The sequence below is a fragment of the Amphiura filiformis genome, chromosome 1, assembly GCF_039555335.1.
Source record: "Amphiura filiformis chromosome 1, Afil_fr2py, whole genome shotgun sequence".
Taxonomy (NCBI): Eukaryota; Metazoa; Echinodermata; class Ophiuroidea; order Amphilepidida; family Amphiuridae; genus Amphiura; species Amphiura filiformis.
The window spans coordinates 68,198,256-68,218,028 of NC_092628.1; the positions used below are offsets into that span (position 1 = coordinate 68,198,256).

The 19,773-nt window shown below is 37.4% G+C and overlaps 1 long non-coding RNA gene across 1 annotated transcript; it reads left to right on the forward strand.

Moving 5' to 3' along the window:
* Window positions 1-353: 353 nt before the first annotated feature.
* LOC140166772 (uncharacterized) lies at window positions 354-2,080 on the forward strand. Its single transcript, XR_011860899.1, has 3 exons — window positions 354-461; window positions 1,121-1,243; window positions 2,046-2,080. It is a non-coding gene; the product is annotated as an uncharacterized lncRNA (long non-coding RNA).
* Window positions 2,081-19,773: the final 17,693 nt, after the last annotated feature.

The following is a 19,773-nucleotide window of genomic DNA, read 5'->3' on the forward strand; positions in this document are numbered from 1 at the left end:
GTAACATATTGAGTCCATTGCACACCGTCAGATCGCAATATTTAACTTGATTTTGAGAAGGAAATATCGTCGCCACAGACCCCGCTCAGACCACAGTGACATGGATGCACTGACTATGCACAGCCTCGGCGTTCACGGTGCGGTGCAGTGGCACTGGTGGTAAACAATGCAAGTATAAAAGCTGAAGTTATTTCAATTATTTTCACGTGTAGTGTGCATGGTTTATAAGGCCATCTTTTACACCGTAAACAAGAGCAGTGTCGTGACTCACCCGGGTGACTCATGACTGATTCACTCTTATATTGTAGGCTAGGCCAGTTCCGGGAAAAAAAAAAAAAAAAACATCAGTCATAAACAACCTGTATCAATGACAATTGATTTGATATGGCATGCACGCAGTTGAGCGCCAGGCATTGCTGTCTAGATTTTAAAGCCGAGTGGTTGATGGTACGCGAATGATGGTACGCGAATGGTTGAATTTTCACAATACACTTATTGGGGTATATTCAAATAAGAGTTTCGGTTTTAAAATTCACGTTCAAATGCACGCGAAAGGCACTAATATTTGTACCTTTCTAAATCGTTTTAACACTTAATTCGCTGGCTGATTTTGTGAGATTCGCAGCGAGTAATATTTAGTGTCCATCACTAGAAATTTTTGGGCGAGCGGTGGCGGCGATCGCTCACCAAACCAAAAAGTCAAACGGCAAGGCCTGGGGTTCAATAATTATAGGTAATTATGAATGCGTATTACTTACTGCTCGAAAAATAATGCATATGCGTTGATGCTGGTGCGTCTAATGCATGAGCCCCAAAGGGGGAAGACAAAATTAGACGAATCGACATCAGCGCAAAATGAATCAATCCTATGTGACACGAACACGCATGAAACACTGCCGTAGTAGACTACGCAGAATGCACAATATACACAATCAATGCATGTTTCATACTTTTCTGATTGGCTGCTTTGATAGGAGTGTATGAATGCTTTACGCTAGTTGTGCATTGTGTAATGCAGGACTGGCGCATGATTATGTGAATTTACGCGAGAAGTCTAGAGGCCCCTCTTGCAAAACTTTTCTCCATTTTAAGATATTATTTCTTTAATTTCCCCAACTAGGTGATACTGATGTCAACTTGATGTGAACTGTACAGTTGCAGCAACTGCTTTCAGGAGATGGTGGCTTTTAATGAGAATGTATAGTGATGAACTCAACAGTACTACTGGTGCAACAAAAAGCTGGTATGTACAATGAGTAACCAGGGACTGCCTTTTGAGGAGAGTGACATTCATGCATTTAAATTGGGATGCAGACAACCCCAGGCGGACAACATGATCTTTGAGGGCACCTTAAGTTTGTTCGGTTTTTTATAAGGTGGAACAAATAAGACTTGTAACAAGAAACAACATGGTATTGATATATGTGTATGTAGAATGGCATGCACGCACTGACATGCAGGTGGTCGCAAGCAATGCTTAAATCAAATGCTATTTGTGCGAAATTGACAATCTCCAATGTTAAGGCGTAAGGCTTTTTTTTGAAAATTTTTTTATTGCAAAATTTACAAGGCAGAAAAAAGCGGAATTTGACATTTGTAAAGCGGAAAATTTTGGGCTTTTTTTTATAGTTAGTCCTGACTCCCATCTCACACATGATGATGAGCTGATCATAGTTTAGCCTTTAGGCATGAATGGGCAAAATGCCAAATTGCAATACGTGTGCTACGTACACTACGGATGCACCACCATTGATCTCCAACACAACTCGCATGCCATACAAGTCACGTCTATGCAATGATTAAATTTTTATCTAAAAGGTGCGCAGTAAATCCGCAGTTTACTTTTGTGTGCAAATAAATGGTAAAACAATTTCCATAAATATATTTTGAATTGGTACCGTACTTAGGCCTCCCATATATGTAACTCTGGGGCTTGCAGCATGGAGCAGCCCAATTTCAGAAACCTGGAGGCACAGTGAAACATGCTTGTTCTTGTAAAACGTTTCTCCATTTTAATATTTTGTTTCTTGAATCTTCCCAACTAGGTGATACCAGTGATGTCAACTTGATGTGAACTGTAGGCCTACAGTTACGTTGCAGCAACTGTTTTCAGGAGGTGGTGGCTTTTAATCAGAATGTATAGTGATGAACTCAACAGTACTGGTACAACAAAAAGCTGGTATGTACATGTACTATGATTAACCAGGGACTGCCTTTTGAGGAGAGTGAGAGCATTGCTCTCTACTGCTCTCCTTATTCTGTGCATATTTTTGCATTTTTCTCAAAAATTATAGTGCATTTGTGACAAGTAAGATATGTATATTATAGGGGCAAGGACTACAACTACTGCACTGGAAATTTTTATTTCAGCACAAACAACAGTTGTGGAGTTACAGTCAAAAATGAGGAAAACCAGTATTTGATCAATAAATCAATAACTACTTGCCTTGAGTTGCTGAATTTTCAGTGCAGTACCGTAGTTGTACTCCTTGCCCTATAATATACATATCTTACTTGTATCAAATGTGCTATAATTTTTGAGAAAAATGCAAAATTAGGCACCAAATTGGCCAGGGTGTAGTACCCCTTAAATCTGATATAGGAGAGTGATGTTTGACATGTGAAGGCTCATGAAGAGCTATTTATTGCTCTCCTTCAAGTTCCAAAAGACAGTCCATGAGTAACTGCTATATTGGTTGATGAAAGGATTAGGCCATAAGGCCTGGCTTAGTAACTCAGGCCCCAAGATAGTAACTTCAAGCCCCAAGATAGTATCTGACTTAGTAGCATGGGCCCCTTATTAATAGTCAGGCCCAGGGTTGTCACCACGCTGGACTGGGCCGTCTGGCACTCACTAAATTGGGGTTTTTTAAGTTTTTTTTTCAATTTTTTTTTTTTTTTTTATATTTCGGAAGTGGATGATGATATTTCATCATAAAAAAGAGGAAGAACATTTTTTTAGGGGTGGTACCCTCAAAGCCTATTCCCGATCCCTAGCGTTCAACTAAAAAGATAGTGCGAGGCGAGAGCTTCGCTCGCTATGCTAACCAGTACTATTTGGGTCCTGGTGACAACCCTGGTCAGGCCCGTGCTACTAATTCAGGCCCAAAGATATTTTTTCTTTCTATGTCACTTTTGGGGATCTGTAGGTTGTTCAATATTAAAATCTAAATATTTTAATTGATATTTTGGTTATTTTTCTTTACAGATGAAATATGAACTTATTGGAAGGAACCACCTGCAGCAACAAGCTTAAGCAAGAGACAGGTAAATGCTCCATAGCTTCAACGGCACTTCAACTAAAAATCAAGCGAATTTAACTTCGAGGGAAAACTATCGACAGAAAAAGACATTGTCAACATATGGCTGTTACGGCCTCACGCCTACCTATCAATTAGGTTTAGTGGACTAGCTGGCTGGTAGCCACTAGCCATCACTGTTAATTTGGAACATGTTTTACCACACAGTGGAACTCATAATATATAATTATGATAAGGCCGTGTAAAATTAATATTTTGGTTCTCGCCCCTCCCTCCTCAATTTCTGGGATTTGTCAGATTTTTTTTTTTTTTTTTTTTAGATTTTTCAATTTTTTAGACTTTGGAATGATTTATGAAATCTTCATACATATAAATAAGTTTATTAGAGAACAAGCATCACTTCAAAGTCTTTTTGTGGTACTCTAGTGGGTCTATCCCTCAGAATCTTACATTTGAAAAAAAAAAAAAAAGGCCTCATCGTTTCCTCGAGCACTGTTGGAGAAGACCGAAAACTACTGACAATGCTAATTTTACATTGAAAAAAAAAAAAAAAAAACACCTCCCTCCTCATCAATTCATGAAAATCCTCTGGACGAGAACCAAAACATTAATTTTATACGGCCTAATGTGGACTACAATTAAGTCAACAAATACTGGACACAGTGGTAACTAGGCGAGTTAAAAAAAGGCGAGTTAAAAAAAAGGCGAGTTAAAAAAGGCGAAGTTAAAGAAAAGGCAAGTTACCCCCCCAGAGATTAGGGTGTGGTTTTTTCAATTACCCCACAAAGTAAGCTAAAGATGAGTTACAACAAAGCCATCAAAGTCCCACCAGCGAGTTACGGCAAAGCCATCAAGTCCAAATGGCGATTTACGACAACACGATCAAATCGGCGAGCTACAGCAACGCTATCAAGTCCTGTAAGAGAGTTACAGGAATGCCGTAATGATGAATGGAAAATGGCTTTCAATATAGAAAAATTATCAAATTTGTGTACATCGTGGAACATACTCTTTGCGTGGCTGTGCGTAGTAAGCAGTTGTACGCAGATAGCCTCGCTAATATGGACGCGTAGAGTAGCATTGTATTGTAACGGAACCCCCAGTAGGCACCTCAGTAGGCCTACTATTTTTAATATTGAAAACCATTATTTAAACTTCGGCAGCTCTAATCATATTTTTATCATATTTTATAATCTATTCATTTAAATCTTTATTTCATTGCTTAGGTATCGCGTGCTTGCTTTGCAGGCGCAGCGCGTACGCAAATAGCGCGACCCAAATTGCTGCGCGATATAGAAATGAAATGCCGATCGTGTTGTTTTGGAACGGCTGAGTTGCGGCCCAGGCTTTGTACCGGGTGGACGTGTTTTTCATGTCTTGCAACTCGCACTTCGGCACTCGGACATTCTGATAAGATTCGCTGATCCTTTTAGGATCAGCTACGTGAGTGTTGTAATAATTCGTAATGATTCGTATTTAATATAATATCTGACTAGAAATGTGCTTTTAATTTACTTATAATTTTTGTATACTTTTGGATCACGGAGACTCAGTAAGCGCGGATTAATTCCGAGTGAGTTCTCGCTTATGGCGTGATCAGGTTTTTGGCTTTTCTATTTTTAACTTCAGTCAGTTGTCAGATAAACGAAATACGCATCATCGATAAAACATAAATCATTAATTTCTTTAGTTAATTCATCTCATTAATTGTCACGATTTTCTAATCAATACTTCGGCCTTTTAATAAATAAATAATATAATAAATGTATTTTAGAGATCGGCGATAGAGTCCGATACTCAATTTCCATAATTTCTTGAGCGTGGGAAATTACAGCAATCAGCTGTTCATTTGTAAACAAACCCACGATGATTTTATAAGTGAAGCTTTTATGCCGATGCACCCGTGACTTTTACAGGATGAAGTGACTGGTTTTAGTGATTAAATAATGTCGTTATTGTACTGATAATTTCAGTAATGAGATTGGAATTGTAAACTTGATACGTGAATATTGAATATGTTGTTGTGCATTGTGAAGCTTACAGTTTATGCTGGGAAACCAGTACAATATAATATTGCTAATTTTATATGTTGTCATGAGTCACCTTTATTGACCTGATTTCTTTAACTAAGTTACTTAAATTAATGAATTCACAATCCGTGGCAAATCACAATCAACTCTACAACCATTTTCATAATTAACGACCAGGTATTTATGCTATTTATGATCCTGACATTTAGGCCTATATTTCAATCGATCCTTTGTTGGGACTATCACGCTACCATTATACATAGTCCATATTTGTATTTGTAGGCCAAGGCACATCCGTTTCAGTATGCGCGTGTAGTTAGCATGATTAGTTGCAGAGTAACAAGCGTAGTTGAATGTTCCACGATGTACACAAATTTAATATTTTTTCTATAGTTGAGGTTCATGATGATGAGAAAAAAATCCATTTTACCCTAAATCAAATTGTAATCTTAACTTGCTGATAAGATTTGCCATAACTTGCTGATGGGACTTGCCGTAAATTTTAACTCATCGATGGGACTTGTCGTAACTCGTCTGCCAAAAAATCTTAACTCAATGGCGAGACTTCCCGTATTCTCAGCAGGGATCAATCTTTAACCTCTGCAGGGACCAGGGGATATTAAACTTATCTGACTTGCCATTTTGTCTCCCTCTTACTCGCCCATTTTTAACTTGCCAATAACTGTCCCCTTACCCTGTTAAGCTACGTATGACTTTTGTACATGTATGTACCCATTTTACAGACTATGAATTATAGTAATAAATAAATAATAAATAACCTAGAAGAGAGGGATGTGGTGTAGGTTATACATGTACCTGTATGTATTAAACAGTGGACAATAATTAGATAATGTTAATTTTCAATTTTAGTGATCCTAGCATCCTCTTTTTATATCATTTTAGGTAGATATCCCCAAAAAAGGTTATTCCCAAAATTGCAGTTGATTCCGATTTTGCATTTGCGAGGTATGCATGATTATTTGTTGTAATTTTGTTCTGGTGTACCAGAACATAATTCAAATTTCATGATATTTCTGCTGAACAAATTAATCTGCAAGAAATTCTTTGTACATAAACATAATGTTGCCAGAGGTTTCCAGTGGTATAAAAATCTTTTTTTTTTTTTTTTTTTTTTTTTTGAAAAGTGGGGGGGGTATGATGCTGTGGATCACAATCACAAAATGCCTTACTTCCAAAAGCAGCAATTTCAACTGCACTGACTACGGAGCCCCCAAAGTGACATGGAAGAAAAAAATCGAGGTCCGGCTTAGTAACTTGGGTCCAAGATAGTAACTCGGGTCCAAGAGTAACTCGGGTCCGAGATAGTAAATTGGGGCCCTGACTAGTAGTTTGGGGACCCCGAGTTACTATTTCGGGGCACGAGTTACTATCTTGGGCACGAGTTACTAAGTTGGGCCCCAAGTTACTATCTTAGACCCCGAGTTACTAAGTCGGGCCTCGAATTACTATCTTGGACCCCGAGTTACTATCTCAACCCGTTTTTTTCTTCCATGTCACTTCGAGGGCTCTGTATAAATCAGCACAGTCGAAACCTAGATTTCGCCTTGGTTTGCAAGAATCAAAATCCATCCTAGTCACTGCACTTACTGTATGATACAAAGAGAGATTTTGATTCTCGCACCCGAATCTTACAAGAATCATTACGAGAATCGATTCTGTGATGCTCGTTGAAATCTAGGCCCTGACAGTGATGAGTGATGTACAATTTCATGAAAAGGTGTTCAGAATTGGCTAGGCCTCTTTGGTCATAGTTTATTAGGGTTGCAGATTGGACAAAAGTTGGGGACGTGGCAACTTTCAAAAATAAGTAAACTGAGTAATCTGGATATCAGGTACTTCATGTTAAAAGCAGTTTTATTTCCTCCAATTTTTATTGATTTTTATTAATGCAACTTTTCTTAGTGTATTTTTCAATTAAAATAAATTGATGTTTGTTTAAACATTATTGACCATATCAAGTTGTTATCCTTTTTGTATCAGTCATGTGTTAGAAAAATAAAATGAAAAGAAATATAACATGTGCCGGTTTGATTTATTCGATGTATTCGGTGATACGTTTTCCAGTAAAAAAACACAAACTTGTAAATGTTAGAATTTATAAAATGAAACACAATTTTTCATTAAAAGAATTAAAATGTGCATGCCTTCTGGTACATCTTACCCCGGACTTTTACCCTCAATTTTGTTACCCCGGCCTCCGCTATTAAGGACTGGTTTTATTCCCCTTTTTAGAACCCAATATTTTTTGATCCCCCCACATTTTACACCCCCACCAAAGAAGCCATGAACACTCCCTAAGAACATAAGGTCATGAAGACGTGTTTACATGAAAAACTCTGCCAAAAAGAAAAACATTTTTAAATGTCAAAATATTTGTATTTTTTTTTTTAAGTTCAAAGTTGAATTTATTTATTAAAACGTTGAATGCCCTTTATATAAACCCGATTTTTTTGCGGTTGCTTTTGAGAAATCTTAATGAAGGCATAGGGCAAAATTCTGCAATCAGTTTTGTTGCAATATTTAGAGACTGATATGAAACAACATCCCTGGACCCTGGTTGAAAGTAGTAGGACTACAGCGTGATATTTTTTCTGGGTTTTTGGGGAATCAGTTAAAGTGAAAGTCGAGAGAACGGCATTTTGTGATTGGTTTTCTTTTTAACCAAAAAGTAAAAATTAATTTTGCAAAAGTATAAAAAGAAAGTCCCCAAATATCACAATTTGTGAGCGTAACAAGCCAAAATTCAAGTTTTTAACTTTTGGTCTAAATAAGAAGGTCCAAATCTGGGGTCCAAATTTTAGGAAGAAAGTCCACTTTTCACAACCCCCCCCTTGGAAAAAAGGTCTACTGATAATGGTAATAAGAAGAATATTAAAGAATAAGAATGATAATGATTTGTGGCAATGAAAGTAAATTGAAAACAAAAATATTAAACTTAAAAACTTAAACTGTTGCTTTTCCAAAAATCCCCGCAAAAATCAATTAATGCTGTCTATACACCGCTGGCTGCAGTTATGATTGTCCAGATTTCGACAATATGCAAGCTATGACGCAAACTCATTACTTATTCATGACATAGTCTCCTCAACCCGGGCCTCAGCTGCAATGGTTTGAGCGGAACAAAACTGGCGGTGTTGGAGACTATGAGAAAAAGTTTCCTACTGCGCATGCTCGTGGAGCCAGAATTCTGGCTCCAGACGAAAAAAGTGCACCAAAATTTTTCATGTTACGAATTCAGGCCCTGAATAAGGCAACGTGAAGGATTGTGGGTAATATAAAGACGCCGCAATTCTGGGCCTGGAAGGATTCAGGCTAGGCCCGCGCACCCGATTGCCTCCCGCGTTGCGGTGCCGACTGCACCGGCCCTCCGACTCCGACGCATGCTCCACTGCACGAGGCCAACCGACACCACACCCGGTAGACTCCCGCGTATATGGATGCCGACTGCACCGACCACTGCGCGCGGCTCACCACGGACTCCACACCCGGTTGCATCCCGCGTATGGGTGCCGACTGCACCGGCCCTCTGCACCGACAACGACGGCGATACCAGTTACCCAGGGGCGATACCAATCCTAGCCTATAATCATGAATTCATGATGATATTCTCCCAGACGGACCACAGCGGTGAGGTTCTACAAGTGGGTACGTATAAATTTATTACTATATAATAATTATATTTAAATAAATATCAGGTTAAAATCGGATTAAATTCAGGTTGAAATTAGGTTGAAATTTCGGGTTTTAATACAACGTGAAATTCAGGTTGAAATTAGGTTGAAATTTCGACGTTGAATCAACGTTGAAATCAGGTTGAAATCAGGTTAGAGTCGATTTGCAAATACAACGTGATTTCAACGTCGAAACGTCAACCTGATTTCAACGTGATTTCAACGTCGGGTGTGCCCACTGGGATAAGCATTAAGTGTTGGATGCCAAAGTTAGTAAGCATTGGGTATTGGGTTAGTTAGTTAGTGAGCATTTGGTATTAGACGCCCAAGTTAGTAAGCATTAGGTGATGGATGTCAAATTTAGTAAACGTTATGTGTTGGATGCCAAAGTCAGTAAGCAATAGGTATTGGGTGCTCAAGTTAGTAAGCCTTTGGTATTGGGTGCCCAAGTTAGTAAGCATTAGGAATTGGAAGCCCAAGTTAGTAAGCATTATGTATTAAGTGCCCGAGTTAGTAAGCATTATGTATTAAGTGCCCGAGTTAGTAAGCATTAAGTATTGAATGCCCAAATTAGTAAGCATTAGGTATTGGATGCCCGAGTTATTATAAAGCATTAGCTATTTGATACGAAAGTTAGTAAGCATTATATATTGGATGCCAACGTTAGTGAGCATTAGGTATTGGGTGCCCAAGTTTGTAAGCGTTATGTATTAAATTCTCAAGTTAGTAACCACTACGTATTGGGTACCCAAGTAAGTAAGCAAGAGGCATTGGATGCCCAAGTTAGTAACCACTATTTATTGGGTGCCCAAGTTAGTAAGCATTGGGTATTAGTTGCCCATGTTAGTGAGCATTAAGCACTGAATGCCCAAATTAGTAAGCATTAGGTATTGGATGCCCGAGTTAGTAAGCATTAACTTTTGGATACCTAAGTTAGTAAGCATTAAATATTTATACCAAAGTTAGTGAGTATTAGGTATTGGGTGACCAAGTTAGTAACCACTATTTATTGGGTGCCACAGGTAGTAAACATTAGGTATTGGAAGCCCAAGTTAGCAAGCATTAGGTATTGAACGCCCAAGTTAGTAAGCATTATGTATTAAGTGCGCGAGTTAGTAAGCATTAAGTATTGAATGCCCAAATTAGTAAGCATTAGGTATTGGATGCCCGAGTTCGGAAGCATTAGCTATTGGATACCAAAGTTAGTAAGCATTATATATTAGATACCAAAGTTAGTGAGCATTATGTATTGGGTGCCCACGTTTGTAAGTATTAGATATTGAATTCTCAAGTTAGTAACCACTAGGTATTGGGTACCCAAGTTAGTAAGTATTAGTTATTGAATTCTCACGTTCGTAAGGTATTATGTGCCCAAGTTATTAGGCATTAGGCTGGATGCCCAAGTTAGTAAGCATTATGTATTGGATACCAAGTTAGTAAGTATTATATATTGGATACCAAAGTTAGTAAGCATTAGTAATGTATGCCCAAGTTAGTAAGCATTAGTATTGTATGTCCGAGTTAGGAAGCATTAGCTATTGGATACCAAAGTTAGTAGGCATTATATATTGGATACCAAAGTTAGTGAGCATTAGGTATTGGTGCCTAAGTTTGTAAGCGTTAGATATTGAATTCTCAAGTTAGTAACCACTAGGTATTGGGTACCCAAGTTAGTAAGCATTAGGTATTGAATTCTCACGTTCGTAACCACTAGGTTTTGGGTGCCCAAGTTAGTAAGCATTAGGTGCCCAAGCTAGTAAGCATAATGTCTTGGATGCCCAAGTTAGTAAGCATTAGGTATTGGATACCAAAGTAAGTAAGCATTAAATATTGGATACCAAAGTTAGTAAGCATTAGGTATTGGGTGCCCAAGTAAGTAAGTGTTAGGTATTGGGTGCCCAAGTTAGTAAGTACTATGTATTGGATGCCTAGGTTAGTAACCACTATTTATTGAGTGTCCATGTTTTAAGTATTATATGCACAAGTTAGTAAGCATTAGGTATTTAGGTGTCCAAGTTATATTGGATACCAAAGTTAGTGAGCATTAGGTATTGGTGCCCAAGTTTGTAAGAGTTAGATATTGAAATCTCAAGTTAGTAACCACTACGTATTGGGTGCCCAAGTAAGTAAGTAATATGTATTGGATGCCTAAGTTAGTAACCACTATTTATTAAGTATTATATGCACAAGTTAGTAAGCATTAGATATTAGGTGCCCAAGTTATTAGGCATTAGGTATTGGACGCCCATGTTAGTAAGCATTATGTATTGGATACCAAGTTAGTAAGTATTATATATTGGTACCAAAGTTAGTAAGCATTAGTATTGTATGCCCAAGTTAGTAAGCATTATATTATTTTGGATACCAAGCGTTAGGTATTGAATTCTCAAGTTAGTAACCACTAGGTTTTGGATGCCCAAGTTAGTAACCACTATTTATTGGGTGCCCAAGTTAGTAAGCATTAGGTATTAGGTGCCCAAGTTACTAAGCATGAAGTATTGAATGCCCAAATCAGTAAGCATTAGGTATTGGATGCCCGAGTTAGCAAGCATTAGCTATTGGATACAATCAAAGTTAGTTAAGTGTACTGAGGTTTTTAGATCAACATCTAGGCGTTGTGCCTGTGCATAGCGCACTATAAATCACTGTTTTTTTCTTCTTTTTAGTAAGTATTATATATTGGATACCAAAGTTAATGAGCATTAGGTATTGGGTGCCCAAGTTTGTAAGCGTTAGGTGTTGAATTCTCAAGTTAGTAACCACTAGTTTAGGGTGCCCAAGTTAAAGCATAATGTGCTCTAGTTAGTAAGCATAAGGTATTTTATGCCCAAGCTAGTAAGCATTATGTATTGGGTACCCAAGTTAATAAGCATTATGTATTGGGTGCCCAAGTTAGTAAGCATTAGGTATTGGATGCCCAAATTGATAAGCATTATGTATTAGGTGCCCAAGTTAGTATGCAGTAGGTATTGGATGCCCAAGTTAGTAAGCATTATGTATTAGGTGCCCAAGCTAGTAAGCAGTAGGTATTGGATACCAAAGTTAGTAAGCATTAGATATTGGATACCAAAGTTAGTAAGCCTTGGGTATTGGGTGCCCAAGTTAGTTAGTTAGTTAATTTGGTACACACGTTATTAAGCATTATAGGTAATAGGTGGCCACGTTATTAAACATTTATAGTATTGGATGCCCAAGTCAGTAAGCATTAGGTATTGGGCGAATTTTTGAAAATGTTGTATCATCTTTTATATTGTGACCCAGTCTCACTGAATGACCCCCTTTTCTGGTAAGATTTCCCCGAGTCTCACGGAAAGACCCCTTTTGGGGCACCTTCTCACTGAAAGACCCCCCTTTTTCGGTGTCTAGGCATCTGTCGGCACATCCCAGTCACTTCCAAAGTCGAGTGCCCCCGGCGGCGGGGGGACTAGGTGCCCAAGTTAGTTGGTCTCCTAAGCATTAAAAGTATTGGATGCACAAGTTAGTAAGCATTATACATGTCTCTTCCTTTTGCTTTCTTTTCGCTTTTTTAGGGATCACCAAGGGGGTGTCGCACCCAAACCCCCATGGCGACGGACCTGCTGGTACCAAGCCGCCCATCAGAGGGGGTCGGGCTCATACACTAATATACAAACTGCGGTATTAAATGATTCAGTTTATTACTGTTTATCAAAACACACAACGTTTTTAGAAAAATAACATTTGATATAAAGGGTATAAAACGTTAAAAAACACAAAAATAAAACATTTTTGAAAACTTGCTTTCAAATAGAGAATAGCATCGTAGCATAAAGGTTATTAAAGTGTTGACAAAATATTTTTACAAAATGTTTGTCACAAAATATTTTAAAATAACAATTTGACAAAAATTTTAAAATAAAATGTTGTTGCAGTGTTTTTCCATAACGTTTTAAAAACATGTTCATCACCTTTATATAATCCGCGGTATATAATCCGACATTTAAATATTATTCAAACGTTTTTACCAACACCAAAGCTTGTTCATAACCTGTTTATAACATTAATATTTCTGTGTTTGGTGGGATCTCTGTACACTTTATCTTGAATTCTGATGTAACATTCTCGAAAAAGGTAATCTGGTGTTATGATTCATCACAACCCTATACTTTATGAACCCTAAAATGCACAATTTTCTGTATATGACACATTAAGCGTAATTCCATTTCGGTTAATTTTGTACATGACCTTGAACCTGACCGACGTTAGACAATAGTTAATACTCTGTTTTCTTAATTTGAATAAGAAAAGACTCGTGAACTTTCGCGGTTCAAATTATACCAGTGCACTGGAAGACTACCGGGAGTACACGAGTTTTAGATTATTACTCAGTTATTCTGTAGTATAGAACTAGATGGAACCATCCTTGATTGGGAACTGAAAGTGACTAAAGAGTAACCTCATAATCGAAGATGTTGGCAAGAATCAGGAATCAATTGTCAGCTTCATATTTGTTTCTTCTTGTGTTTCTGTCCAGTTTGTTGTAAGTATGATATTATACATGTAATCCCGGGAATGTGATGATCCAATTGTATATTTTCCGGGTAAAAATAAATTACATTTATGTGTAACAATAGTCCACACTGACATATCCACAAATTCTTATCTAAGTAATTTGAATAAATCTTTTGCTACTTCCCCTCATCAGTAACTTGCATAGTGGTCGGGAGTTTTAATTATAATTATTAGTAATAATATTATAAACCTTTGCAAACAGGGAGGCAAATAACACTAGAGCTACACAAGCCTCGAAATAAGCAGGTACCCAGGAGCCATTTACCCAACGGTCATAACATTTTGGCTCCTGGTTCACACCAAAATCATATGAACCAGACTCTACATTTAATCAAACATTAGAGCCTGGTATAGTTAAACCAGTTTAAGTATGTACAATTAAAATCTAAATAACCCCTAGCTCTTTAAAAAATGGCTACTGGTTCACTGTGAGGTTCTTTTGAAATAGATTTGAAACATGTATGATTTGAAATAAATCCATTTGCCCATTTCAAGTTCTTTAGCATGTAAATATAGCTAAAAGTATTTATAATAATAATTTTGGTAATCAATCTACGCTTTAATAAAAGAATCTGTTCTCAGGTGCGTATTTTTTTTTTTGTTAGGGGCCTACTTCTTACACCTTTTGGCTGATTTTACCTGGTTCCCTATTATTTTTTACAACATTGGAGCCTGCCCAGCAAACACAAAAACGTTTAAAAAACGTTTTAAATAAGTTATATTTTGGCTTTTGGTTTAGGTAAAAACGTTTTAATAACATTAAAATGTCGGGTTTATATAAAGGTCATGATAACGTTTTAAAACGTTTTGTATGAAAACACACTACAACAATATTTTTAAATGTTTTCAAAAAATGTTATAGTAAACTATTTTTGCAAACATTTTTGCCAAATATTGTGTCAATATTTAAATAACACTATGTTAAAATATTTGAACCCAGCAAACACAGAAATGTTCTTAAAATGTTTTTTTCAAAACCTTTTAATAACATTTAAATGTCGGGTTATATAAATGTCATGAAAACGTTTTTAAAACGTTATTGAAAATATTTTGGGCAAACATTTTTCGCAAAATATTTTTTCAACACCAAAATAACATTATGTTTAGAATGTTTTGTATCAAGTTTTCGAGAATGTTTTTGGAATGTTATTAAAACGTTCTTATACCCTTTATATAACCCGACATTTAAACGTTTTCTGTAAAACATTTTTGTTCGATGAGCAGTAAATTATCAAAAAAATGTTTTTTAAGGTTATGAAAACGGTTTATACTCTTAATATACCCTTTTTATAACCCGACATTTAAACGTTTTCTGACAACCTTTTATAACCTTTTGCGAATGATGTCGAAAACGCTAGGTGTATGTTACTTTAATATAAGAATGGGCAAAATAAACATTATAATATCTGGGAAATTTCAATATAATTCGGCGGTCATTAGGGGACGTGCAATAATTATGTGTACCCCGGGTTGGTGAATTGTGGGGAGGGAGAGGCAAAGATTTTGTGGCAGACCAAAATGGGGGTTGGGGGGTAAGCATTATTTTGCAACTCGAAAGGGGGGGGGGGCAAGTGATTTTTGGCAGGTCGAAAGAGGGGAAAACAATTTTTGGCACAGATGTTTTGGGCACCGTTCTATAATTATTACCCATAAAAAAGGTGTAAGGAAACTTACAGGAACACGTTCAAATATGCAAAATTTCCTGCTCGCTGCGGAGGGGGTTGGCATGTCGAAAGGAGGGTGGGTGTGGGGGGGGCAAACGATGTTTGGCAGACCATTGTGAGAATTCACCACCCCGGTGTACATAAATATTGCACAGCCCCTTCTTACTGCCAAATGGCAATTTTGTCCCATACGTCAATGATCATATCTTCTTCCATACGTCAATGATCATATCTTCTTCTTCTTCTTCTTCTCCTTCTCCTTCTTCTTCTTCTTCTTCTTCTTCTTCTTCTTCTTCTTCTTCTTCTTCTTCTTCTTCTTCTTCTTCTTCTTCTTCTTCTTCTTCTTCTTCTTCTTCTTCTTCTTCTTCTTCTTCTTCTTCTTCTCCTTCTTCTTCTTCTTCTTCTTCTTCTTCTTTGAGGCATCGAGCGAGGTGAAGTCTCCGCGGGGTCCTTCTTAAGGGCGTTCCATTTCCTGCTGGTGTGTGGGAAGAAGGAAGCCAAGTAAGTCTGGGAGCTGCAGTATCCGAAATAATGATGTAAATTACATTAAGTAATATAACATAACGATTTCTTATATATTTCCAACAGATTATCATGTTCTTTACAATACATGTATTATAATGCTGGGAGAATGATGTGGAGTAGATTGTTTTCTGCTGAATCATGTTATTGTAACGGCGGTGAAAACTCTTATGATGATTATGTGGTAGAGATGTTGAGTTGTGTTTTCTTCTTTGAAGATACTGATGCTGATTTTGGACCGGATGGTAATTTTACAATACTTGTTTTCTTTGATGCTTGAATGCACATTTATAGACGAAGAACACCATTTTCTACAATTTCGCGTATGTGTTTTGAAAAAATTCCCCCCTCTTTTGTGTGGATCGCGTTTCCTTTAGCAGAAATCATCCCATAGTGCGAAATTTCCGACGAGCTTGCTACCGTATCTTACCCACAGATACAAGGAGTGCAGGGTTCAATCACACATTTCTGAAATTGACAAATTGAATTTTACTTATTTAAAAATGGCGAGTTTTGGCGGCCACTCTTGTATTATGAATATTTTAAGTGATATAAGTAATTCACATGTTGATATTAATAACGATAATGTTGGCTGATTGTTTACTTTCAGAAACCAGGAATCTTTTCAACCGAAATGCTAACAGATTGTTTTTGACATCTACTGAAGAGTAAGGAAACTAAAATAATACTCCACGATTTATGTACCAGTGAACAACAACACAACTGCGTTTACAAACGCACTTATATAGTGGGTATGCCGGGGGGGGGGTGTCGGGAGGTACCGGGGGGAACAAAGCTGCACTTTTACCAGATAGCAATTGAACCGGCTTTTAGCGGGGGAAGGTCATAGAACGTTACACAGGGTCAAATTTCAAACTTGCTCAAACTGTGTTAAAACCAATTCCGATGTACTCCTCTAGTCACAAGGATTCAGAAAAAGTATAGTTTGACCTATCTAGGACCAGAGAAGATGAGTCTCATCTTCTCTGCTAGGACGTACCGTTCTTGAGTCATACCGAAAAGGTCTAAGGTTACGGGGTTTTTTTTTGGGGGGGTCAAAAGAAAAGGATTCTAGAAAATTGAGAGAATCCCAAAATGGTTCTTTCTGGAATTAACAGAACCTTTTTCATGCACAAAATGGTTCTTTATGGCCTTTGCAGAACCTTTTTAGTTCTTCATAAATCTAATTAAGGTTCAACATACATTGCAGTTTAAGAACTTATCGGTTCCACTTGGAAACATTTTTCTAAGAGTGTGCAATTTCTTCGATTATCTTCCTTATAGAGAGTGTCTCGAAAATGATGCACATGGAAGTACGTCTGGCATTATTTCTATAGGAAATGCTATCAGTAAAGGTCAGTATAGTCACTTCCCGACATTTGGACGGTTGACAATTTTGTTTTCAAATTAAAGATCTCCTTCACTCCCAAACTAAACTCACGGGCCCAAACTACACTCACGCTATATGGTGTTTCGTAAAGATCGTAATAATGGTAAAGCAAGAGGAGGCATTTTTGTTGCTGTCCACACTTCTCTGGTAGCCAAGGCTGAGCCAATCTTGATAGAAAAATCCAGAAAAAAATTAAATATACAATGATACTTCTGGCGGATGACTGTATCATGTCTAGTGCAGGGCAATACATTCAAAAATCGTTTCACCTATCGCTATGGTAATTAATCCTGTTACACCGAATACAATAAGTCATGTAAGTTGTGGAAACAGCGTTTTTGTGACAATCAATATTCTTTGGACCATGTAAATGTATGTCAAGGTTTGGAGCTGTTTGGAAATGTTACAAGGTTTTTCTTTGATTTTTAACAGCAAATACATCATGCAGTGATGATTCGGAACTTACGTTTGAAATCCGAAACACATTAAGGTTAGACCACGAGTTGTCAATGGTGTTCTGCACGTTTGAATATCATGACGATCCCTTGGATGACGATTACACATCATTAACGGTTCTCTCCGATGGTACATGTCCGACACTAACAGACGAGATTAAACAAAATGGAGTATACTGTCCAGTTGCCAAAGACACTGTGATCCCAACTTTGTTGAGCATGTAAGATAAATAAACTCATAATGATGCATAATATCGAGTTCAAATATCTTTGCTTTTTAATTAGAAAATATAAATGCTAGCCGTATAGTATTAAACATGGGCAATGTGGTAAATGTTTACGTCAATCCGGCAATCATAACATCACGCCTTATATGTTAGAAAAATAATTATCAAGCACGAATCACATGGTTTTATTCAAAACAAGCTCATATTGACCATAAAACGAATAAAAACAGTCGGCTCTCAACACGCGATATTCAAAATTCCCGCTCCAAAATTGTCTAAGTGGAATGACGTAATGGTTATTTGTGCTCAATTGTCGTCAGCCTTCATTGTATTACTGGGACGTCATTGCACTCGACAATTTCGAACCCCGGGAATTTTGAATATCGCGTATTGAGAGACGGGCGTTTTTTATTCGTTTTTATGGTTACTATGAGTTTGTTTTAAATCAGACCACGTGATTCGTGCTTGATAATTATTTTTCTTACCTACAAGGAATAATGTTGTGATTGCCGGGGACCCCCTTTTTAAGAGATAGTCACCACAAAAGTGAGCACGGGGAAATTGTCGGGTCATGAAGTATCGACACCACTTATCTCCGGGACATATCTTTGACAGGTTAGGAATATCGTTTTAGATAATTGCTTCATTATTTTATTTTTCCAGAAACGATTCACGAATGGGGACTAGGTAATCTGGCTAAAACCCCATCTGACAGCATGTTTGACCTGTTATACCAGTGTCTCGGTTCAAATTCTGTTTAAATTGCCCCTATAGGCATAAATAATTGTGTAACTATTTTTGTTCAATTTCAAATATGAATGAGACAGACACGGAATAAATGACGCAAGGCATTGTCGTTATGAGCTGCGGTGGCGTAGCGTCATAGGGGCACGTGCCCTCCAATCCATTACAAAATTAAAAAAATCCCATAGGAAAATTGCCAAAAAACGGCTTGTGCCCCCAATCAGACCCGGTGCCCCCCCCCCAATCGGATGACGTCACTGATGAGCTGACTTTTATGAAACATTTGAACCATGCCAGCTCAGATTCCATGGCTATCAGAATAATTATCTCGAATTTGTCTCTATTTCCAGAACTCAGACCCCAATGACGTTGATAACGACAAACACGACAGGAGATGCAGATCAGAGTAAGGCCAAGTAAAATAAATAACATGTACATATCGTCCCCGCCCTCACCGAGTTTTGGAGATTTTAAAATATTTTTGTTATTTTTCTTATATTTGCTCCCTTACTTTGTCTCTAAAATTGTTGTTATGAAAAGACATGTAAAGAAGTTCTTGGTTATCATTTATCATGTTTATAAACACATTGCAAACACTATCTTCAATCTAGGGGTAGGGCTTTGGGGAAATAACAAAAATATTAAGGGCTTCCCCGTTTCACCGATTTTTGAAAAAGTTTGGACGATATAGATGTTATTATTTTTTTACTTGGGCTAATATGTTTTGTTTTGATTTGTATTCTTTTGTTTTACTTTTTTCATGATGTTGTAAATCTCCTTTCTTTTCACGCTGGTTAACGATAAATAATAGAACAATAAAAAGTATTTTTAAAACACGATTCATAGTGCAGTTATGCACTATGGCAAACATGATTCGACCTTTGCAGTACTTAAACCTGGTTAACAGGAAATTACTCCAGCAAAATCAGTCGATAAAGTCTAGTCCATCCACCACATTGAATGGTGGGCTGCACTTATGCCCAAATATGTCACTTGCCAATCAATAATGACCCACTTGAAATCCCCTGACTCTCTCCACTGACCAAAGTTATGGATAGATTTGGGAGTTGTTTTTGCTGTTATCTGTCATTTACATATCAGGTAGGTACGACCATTTGCAGATGCCCCACCTACTCGGTTTTTAGCCTACATGTAATGTATACATTATTCTTGATTGACAGCAAGTACAAACAATATCCTTTAAGTGGTTTAGTTTTAATGCCCTTCGGAATAGAGCGGTCCATAAAATGAGTGATAGT